Raw genomic sequence first — 9,440 nt, 5'->3', positions numbered from 1 at the left:
CCCCCAAAAGATAATTTCCCCCCTCGAGGATTAATACTGAGTAACAAAACCACATTGAGGGAGTCTGAATTTTGAATGGAGGTGAGCAGATCCTTCAACCAGCTAGGAAACATACATCATAAGAGTCTGAATTGGGATTTCATGCCACCTGATGCTGTTCATCATCAGGCCTGAGTGATCGAGAAGAAGGAGCAGACCACCTCACAAAGGTCTCTATATAATCCCAATACAGGAACTTTTATGAAGGGACTTTTGTAGCATTCCCACAGCCAGAACTCAGTCCATCTGTAGCTCCTGGTAAGTTTTGTTCCTCCTACTTCAGGGTGTGAACTTTTCATTCAACCAAGAACTATTGGGGGTGGGGCTCTGACGATGAATTTTGCTGATTGGTTGACCACAAGCACTAGCGCCATCTTACAAATCTGTTAGCAGTCTGGACTTTGGAGAGCCATCAGTGAAGATGGAGCGCAGAAACTTGCACTGCCTCACTCTTCATAGCTGCTGCACCCCATCAAAGCAATAATCTCCCCCTGAGGTCACAGAGAATGTGAATTTCCCATTGGGATTAATAAAGTATCTATCTATCTATCTATCTATCTATCTATCTATCTATCTATCTATCTATCTATCTATCTATCTATCTATCTATCTATCTATCTATCTATCTATCTATCTATCTATCTATCTATCTATCTATCTATCTATCTATCTATCTATCTATCTATCTATCTGTCTATCTCTTCAGTGCAATCAAGGAGGAGGGAGGGTCCTCCATGAACTTATGAACGCGCCACATCACTCTTCTTTGCATGTCACATCTTTTGTGTAAAGGTTACAGTTCCTGTCGTGTGGTGGGAATACAACGCACAGAAGTGGCCCAGAAACCACAAGTGACTGAGGGTCTGCATCCTCCAGGAACTCACTGGTTCATGAAAACAAAGTTCCTGCGGTGGGAAAGCGCTTGCCTATAGGTGCTGACCTACTGAGTGCTCTTAAGGCAAACATCAAGAATGTGAACTTCTGGCGAGTCCCCATTTGGATACCCACAGCACTGCAAGGGAGTTGTGGTTCTGTAGGACTTTCCTGTTGGTTTCCATGAGTGTTGCCAGTGTGGACTGTTGGGAGAAGAACCTCCTGTCTTGGGGTGGGGCCACCAGACCCAGAAGTGCTCCCCGGAAACAATGATTGGGCATTGGACGTGATCCTGGGCTAGACTGAAATGGTCCACACAGCCTACCGTGTGTTGGAGTCGGGAGAAGGTGGACAGAGCTTGTCTGGCAGGACTGGAGGAGAGAAAGAAGGAATTGTGGTCCTATTGATGGTAAAAAAAAAGGGAAGCCTATGTAAGAAAGGTGCTATATTGCACCTGACCCAACACAGACTTGACACGGGAGGCACGTATAAAAGCCAAGAAACTTTTATTGTCTTCACCTGTGGGGCGCGTCTTCCCTGTGAACCCCACAGGCAACACACAACCCCAAGTACAGCACTTAGCACCACCAAAACACTCTTCTCTCTTTCCCCACCACTCCTCCACAGCTTTGTCCTCCTTCCTACCGACTCTGGCCACTGAGTGGTGGTTGCTGGTTCCTTTTATGGCCCACCCGGAAGTGCTCCAGCTGCTTGATCACCTGTTTCCAATTGCACTCCCAGGTGGGGCTGAAGATTAGTCCAGCTGGGCTCAGGGACAGATGCCGCGCCCCCTGGCAGCCACCCTAGACCCCAACAAGCCTGTGGAGAACTCCATTTCCCATGAAGCCCTGCGAGAGTCTGAGGCACCGCTCCAACCCAGGGGGGGGGAACCATCCAGCTTCCAGGGGGAGGTACTGCACCGTCCAGGGCTCCTCCCCCTGAATACACATCGGAGGGGCGTCCCGGCTGGACATGGGACCCGGCCGTCCGTCACAGATCACAGACTGGATTCAAACTGGAAAATGCACCTGGAATTTGGGGGGGGGGTCAGTGGCTACACTTTGTATTCAAATTCCAAATTCCTCTGTAATGATTCAGCTGGATTTCCGTTATTTGCCCTTCCACCTACTTTGGTAACATCTGTGGACTATGGCCAGCAGCTTATCCCGGCCAATACCCCCAAGCCGCCAGGTGGAGCCCTCCCTGCAATGTGGAGATGCCCTGGGTTCCAGCAGGGCACCATGGACCTTGGAGTTTCCCTTCACAGCCCTGCAGGATACCATGGGGACCGCCAGGGGACGCAGCAGGGAGGCCCAGGAACTTCTATTTGCCTTATAACCCAGAAGTACTTCCCAGTCGAGGGGACAGAAGCAATGATGTACTTCCGGGTTGAAGAAAAGGAGTTTTCACCTGACCCAGAAGTGTTAAGAGTCGCATGGACTGAGGGACAGAAACACTTCCGGGTCAAGAAGTATAAAGGGACTATGGGTAACCCCAGCAGCCCGAGCCGGAGTTGGGATGGAGTGCGACAGAGCTGCTGGGAGGAGTGGAGGAGTTGGTATTGTGTTTAATTATTGATTTATTATTGGAGTGTTGTGGAGTGGAGGTGCTTAGGACACAGTATTATAATAAAAATGTAAAAATATTGGACTTGTATCAGGTGTCTGACGTGTCGTCTGAGGGTTCAAGGGGACGAGAGCGCCCCTATTTGCCACACATCGTTAGACTTGGCCAACTTGTAATTTATATTCTTATCCAGATCATTTATGCATGGACACCATTGCTAACATCACCCTAACTGAGATAAACTTCCTCTCCCATAACCCTTTGCTTCCGGGGTTTGTGCTAACGTTGCGCCCATCTCTGCACTATCCTTAGAACCCCTACTCCTTTTTGTGTCTCTTATCAAAAGCCTTCTGGATAATCCTGATCAGTAATCACCTCTCTGGTTGTCTACTTTTGCTGTTTTCTCATCACAGTAGTGATGCCCGATCTGACTGCTCACCCACACGTCGCCGCTTGATCTCCTCCTTAATCATTTCTTCCATTACTTTACCCATGATGCATGTCAAGCTTATTAGCCTATAGTTACGTGCAGTTCCAGTCTCTTAGAATTTCCTCTGCATGCAGTGATTTTTGAAGGAATGCATCTTAAAGGTTCACATCCAGTATGTTCTCAGTAATTTCCTTACGCGTTCTCAGCGATAATGCCGGGCAGAATTTCTGCCTCTGCCAGTTCCAAATCATTAAGTTCCCCACCTTGAAGATCCCGGCAGGTTATCATCTTCTGAGAAATACAATTCAGAGCTTGAGCTCAGGTGGAGCCCCTGTTCCAGGACTATGAATACCTAAAGTCCTAGTGGTTAGGTCTCATCCTGTTGGTCGTGGTCAGCCCTGTGGGTGACAAGCTGTGCCACAGATGGCTTGCTGTTGGCACATTTTCCTGTTGCGTAGTTGGCTGCTTCCTGGCCACAGAGTTCCTTCTGAGAAATGATGATGTTTTTTTTTTTTCGTTCTCTTTGATCGAAGAGCGAGGGGAAGAACATCCATAAGTGGCCGTCAAAAACGTCAAAAACTGTCAAAAACTTCACTTCAACTGGCATCAATTCTTCTTTTCGGTAACGTGCCCGTCACCCTACTCAGCTCTTCAGTTTCTGGTTACCTTACGCCAATGTCATCAGGCCAATAGGGTTGGCACCTGTTTAAAATTTCAGGGTCTGCTCTTGAAGCAAATTCAATACTCTTCCAAATGAGCAAACTCCTGCAATTGGACTTCCGTGCCGAATCAGAGAAGCATCCAGCAGGACAGTTTTAGGCCTCCGAAAGATCAGAGCACTTCAGGCACTATGAGGCCCGGAACCTCTTTGTATTCCTATGAGAAACATCCATCCATCCATCCATTTTCCAACCCGCTGAATCCGAACACAGGGTCACGGGGGTCTGCTGGAGCCAATCCCAGCCAACACAGGGCACAAGGCAGGAACCAATCCCAGGCAGGGTGCCAACCCACCGCAGGACACACACACAAACACACCCACACACCAAGCACACACTAGGGCCAATTTAGAATCGCCGATCCACCTTTGGACTGTGGGAGGAAACCGGAGCGGACACGGGGAGAACATGCAAACTCCACGCAGGGAGGATCCAGGAAGTGAACCTCAGGTCTCCTTACTGCGAGGCAGCAGCGCCACCACTGCGCCACCGTGCCGCCCTATGAGAAATGTGACAATGCTTATTTTTACCTCTTGCATAACTGTACAGCTAAATAATTTACTAATTGGATTCAGGAGACTCATTTAATGTTATGTGTTGCTTTACCTAGAAAATTTATTCATTTTATTTCTCAACACAAAAAAGTTACAGTGCATCCAGAAAGTATTCCCAGCACATCACTTTTTCCACATTTTGTTATGTCACAGCCTTATTCCAAAATGGATTAAATTCATTTTTTTCCTCAGAATTCTACACACAACACCCCATAATGACAACCGTGAAAAAAGTTTACTTGAGATTTTGCAAATTTATTAAAAATAAAAACACTGAGAAATCCCATGTCCATAAGTATTCACAGCCTTTGCTCAATACTTTGTCGATGCCCCTTTGGCAGCAATTCCAGCCTCAAGTCTTGTTGAATATGATGCCACAAGCTTGGCACACCTATCCTTGGCCAGTTTCGCCCATTCCTCTTGGCAGCACCTCTCAAGCTCCATCAGGTTGGATGGGAAGCGTTGGTGCACCGCCATTTTAAGATCTCTCCAGAGATGTTCAATCGGATTCAAGTCTGGGCTCTGGCTGGGCCACTCAAGGACATTCACAGAGTTGTCCTGAAGCCACTCCTTTGACATCTTGGCTGTGTGCTTAGGGTCGTTGTCCTGCTAAAAGATGAACCGTCGCCCCAGTCTGAGGTCAAGAGCGCTCTGGAGCAGGTTTTCATCCAGGATGTCTCTGTACATTGCTGCAGTCATCTTTCTCTTTATCCTGACTAGTCTCCCAGTCCCACAGCATGATGCTGCCACCACCATGCTTCACTGTAGGGATGGTATTGGCCTGGTGAGGAGCGGTGCCTGGTTTCCTCCAAATGTGACGCCTGGCATTCACACCAAAGAGTTCAATCTTTGTCTCATCAGACCAGAGAATTTTCTTTCTCATGGTCTGAGAGTCCTTCAGGTGCCTTTTGTCAAATTCCAGGCGGGCTGCCATGTGCCTTTTACTAAGGAGTGGCTTCCGTCTGGCCACTCTACCATACAGGCCTGATTGGTGGATTGCTGCTGAGATGGTTGTCCTTCTGGAATGTTCTCCTCTCTCCACAGAGGACCTCTGGAGCTCTGACAGAGTGACCATCGGGTTCTTGGTCACCTCCCTGACTAAGGCCCTTCTCCCCTGATCGCTCAGTTTAGATGGCCGGCCAGCTCTAGGAAGAGTCCTGGTGGTTTCGAACTTCTTCCACTTACAGATGATGGAGGCCACTGTGCTCATTGGGACCTTCAAAGCAGCAGAAATTTTTCTGTAACCTTCTCCAGATTTGTTCCTGGAGACAATCCTGTCTTGGAGGTCTACAGACAATTCCTTTGACTTCATGCTTGGTTTGTGCTCTGACATGAACTGTCAACTGTGGGACCTTCTATAGACAGGTGTGTGCCTTTCCAAATCATGTCCAGTCAACTGAATTTACCACAGGTGGACTCCAATGAAGCTGCAGAAACATCTCAAGGATGATCAGGGGACACAGGATGCACCTGAGCTCAATTTGGAGCTTCATGGCAAAGGCTGTGAATACTTATGTACATGTGCTTTCTCAGTGTTTTTATTTTTAATAAATTTGCAAAAATCTCAAGTAAACTTTTTTCACATTTTCATTATGGGGTGTTGTGTGTAGAAGTCTGAGGAAACAAATGAATTTAATCCATTTTGGAATAAGGCTGTAACATAACAAAATGTGGAAAAAGTGATGCGCTGTGAATACTTCTGGATGCACTGTACGTTGACTTCTGAAAACATATATATATATATATATAGTAAATACCACAGGGGCTGGACTGGTATCCCAACCAGAAAAGGGGATGGTTCCTTACCCAGACAGGAGGCTCCGAGTAGGCAGGTGGGCATCCCGACCAGGAGAAAGGAAAGAGCCAGACTCGGAAGTGATGGTTGGAGTGGATGGACGGACAACCCACTGGAAGATGTTACTGGGGATAAGTTATTCCCCCAGAACGCAAGATGGCAGCAGCAGGATTGTGTCAAGGCACCGATTGGGGCAAGGCTGCTCCATTGAAGGTCCCCAAGAGAACAGTGGCTTCCAGATTTCTCAAATGGAAGACGTCTGGAACGACCACAACTCTTCGTAGAGTCAGGGGTCTAAAGAGGAAACCCAGTGGTCACTCTGTGTGGAAGTGGAAGAAACTTCCCAGAAGGACAACACTCCACTGCTTAATGGCAGAATGACCAGTCCACACATTGCTTGGAGTTTGCAAAAAGGACACCTAAAGGCCTCTCAAAGTGTGAGAAACAAGATTCTCTGGTCTGATGGAACCAACATTGAACTTATTGGCCTCTCTTTCTAAGGGTCACGTCTGGACCAGGCACCGCTCATCGCCTCCAACGGTGAAACATGGTGGTGGGAGCATCAGGGACTGGGAGACTAGACAGGGCTGAGGGGAAGCTGAATGGGACACTTTGGACCTCAGACTGGGCTGAAGGTTCACCTTCTAATATGACAATGACCCGAATTACAAAGCAAAGACAATGCAGGAGTGGCTTAGGGACAACTCTGTGAATGTCTTTGAGTGTTCCGGTCAGAGGCTTGAACCCAACTGAACATCCCCAGGGAGACCTGAAAGCAGCTGTCCACCAATGCAGAGCTTGAGAGGATCCACACACAATAATGGCAGAAAAATCCTTAAATCTGGGTGTGTGAACCTTGTCTTGTCAGACCCAAGACGTTTCCAGTCCACAAGTGCTGCATAAGGGAGTAAAGGGTCTCAATATTTGTATCAAGGTGATATTTCTGTTTTTTCTTTTAACATAAATTTGCCAAATTTCCTATAATCTTGTTGTCACTTTGTGGTGTTGAGTGTTGCTTGATGAGGCAGCAACAGAGCAAAAAGTGATAAGGTAAAGGGTCTGATGACTTGCTGAAGGCACGTTATGTGGATATGCATGGACACATGCAGGTAGAAGTTCACTGGACTCTGAAATAAAGACCATCGTGGAGGTCCTGAAGTTAATGAAGCCTAAGGCCGGCTGGAAATTAACTGGGAAACAGTGCCACCTGCTGGAATACCAAACACATCTGTCAAGTGGGAAATATCTGTCGAGAAACAAAAAAATGGGACTACCCATTGTGTTTTTACAGGAAGAGCCGCTGTTCACGGCCCCACCAGACATAAAGGATTCCTCGGTCATTTCACTAACAACTAAAATGTTTAGAACTTTGTCATCTTAAACAATTTTTTGTTTGTTTTCATTTTGTTTCCTATACTCAGTGTCATTTCTTGCTACTTTTTGTAGATTTTGAAAGTCTCCTGCTTGTTTTCCGGCTCATGGTGCTCTATTGGCCTTGCAGGGTGCGTTAGCCTGAATTGTCCAATTTAGTGATGGGGCTTGAAAGACCCTCTGTGTTCTTTCTTTTCTTTTCTTTTTATTCACTTGCACATTTGCACGATCAGTTTGAGCTTTTCCCAGTTGATGCCATACAGCGCAAGATAGTGAAGAGGTGTGATACCTTTGAAGTTAATCACAATTATTTGAGAAAGAAAGAAAGAAAGAAAGAAAGAAAGAAAGAAAGAAAGAAAGAAAGAAAGAAAGAAAGAAAGAAAGAAAGAAAGAAAGAAAGAAAGAAAGAGGCTCAATACTAGGAATGCATCATTCACAAGACATTATGCTGAAGAGGACAGGACTCTTGACCAATGATTGAGCGGCAAGAAGCAGAACTTCAATTCAAAAGCTCAGTCCCGTGTGAATTCGCTTCCTGCTCCTGCACTACGCTACTCTAATTTTTCCAGAAGTATTTATTTAATGATAATTAAGAGGATGCTGGTCAGGCCTGGTAGGCCCAAACGTGTTGTGAGGATCTGCTGGGAACGTCTGGCAGAGCCCCCTGTCAGAAGGAGCTTCAACTCCCACCTTTGGCAGAACTTCGACCACGTCCCGAGGGAGGTGGGGGACATTGAGTCCGAATGGGCCATGTTCCATGCCTCTATTGTTGAGGCGGCTGACCGGAGCTGTGGCCGTAAGGTGGTCGGTGCCTGTCGTGGTGGCAATCCCTGAACCTGTTGGTGGACACTGGCGGTGAGGGATGCCGTCAAGCTGAAGAAGGAGTCCTACCGGTCCCTTTTGTCCTGTGGGACTCTGGAGGCAGCTAATAGGTACTGGCAGGCCAAGTGGAATGCGGCTTTGGTGGTTGCTGAGGCAAAAACTCGGGCATGGGAGGAGTTTGGGAGGCCATGGAGAACTCGGACGGCTTTGAGGAGATTCTGGTCTATCATCCGGTGTCTCAGGAGAGGGAAGCAGTGCAGTGTCAACACTGTATATGGTGGGGATGGTGCACTACTGACCTCGACTCGGGACATTGTGGGTCGGTGGGGGGAGTACTTCGAAGACCTCCTCAATCCAACTAACATGCCTTCCAATGAGGAAGCAGAGCCTGGGGACTCAGAGGTGGGCTCCCCCATCTCTGGGACTGAGGTCACCGAGGTGGTCAAAAAACTCCTTGGTGGCAGGGCCCCGGGGGTGGATGAGATACGCCCAGAGTTCCTCAAGGCTCTGGATGTTGTAGGACTGTCTTGGTTGACACGTCTCTGCAACATCGCATGGACATCAGGGACAGTGCCTCTGGACTGGCAGACCGCGGTGGTGGTCCCCCTCTTTAAGAAGGGGGATCGGAGGGTGTGTTCCAACTACAGAGGGATCACACTCCTCAGCCTCCCTGAAAAAGTCTATTCAGGGGTCCTGGAGAGGAGGGTCTGTGATATAGTCGAACCTCTGATTCAGGAGGAACAGTGTGGTTTTTGTCCTAGTTGTGGACCAGCTCTACACCCTTAGCAGGGTCCTGGAGGGTGCATGGGAGTTTGCCCAACCAGTCTACATGTGTTTGGTGGACTTGGAAAACGTGTTCGACCGTGTCCCTCAGGGAGTCCTGTGGGGGGTGCTCTGGGAGTATGGGGTACCGGACCCCCTGACAAGGGCTCTTCGGTCCCTGTACAATCGGTGTCAGAGCTTGGTCCGCATTGCCGGCAGTAAGTCGAACCCGTTTCCAGTGACAGTTGGACTCCGCCAGGGCTGCCCTTTGTCACCGATTCTGTTCATAACTTTTATGGACAGAATTTCTAGGCGCAGCCAGGGCGTTGAGGGGGTCCGGTTTGGTGGGCTCAGGATTGGGTCACTGCTTTTTGCAGATGATGTTGTCCTGTTTGCTTCATCAGGCCGTGATCTTCAGCTCTCTCTGGATCGGTTCGCAGCTGAGTGTGAAGCGGCTGGGATGGGAATCAGCACCTCCAAATCCGAGACCATGGTCCTCAGCCGGAAAA

This window comes from Erpetoichthys calabaricus, chromosome 3 (genome assembly GCF_900747795.2).
Source record: "Erpetoichthys calabaricus chromosome 3, fErpCal1.3, whole genome shotgun sequence".
Taxonomy (NCBI): Eukaryota; Metazoa; Chordata; class Cladistia; order Polypteriformes; family Polypteridae; genus Erpetoichthys; species Erpetoichthys calabaricus.
This window is presented reverse-complemented; position numbering follows the sequence as displayed.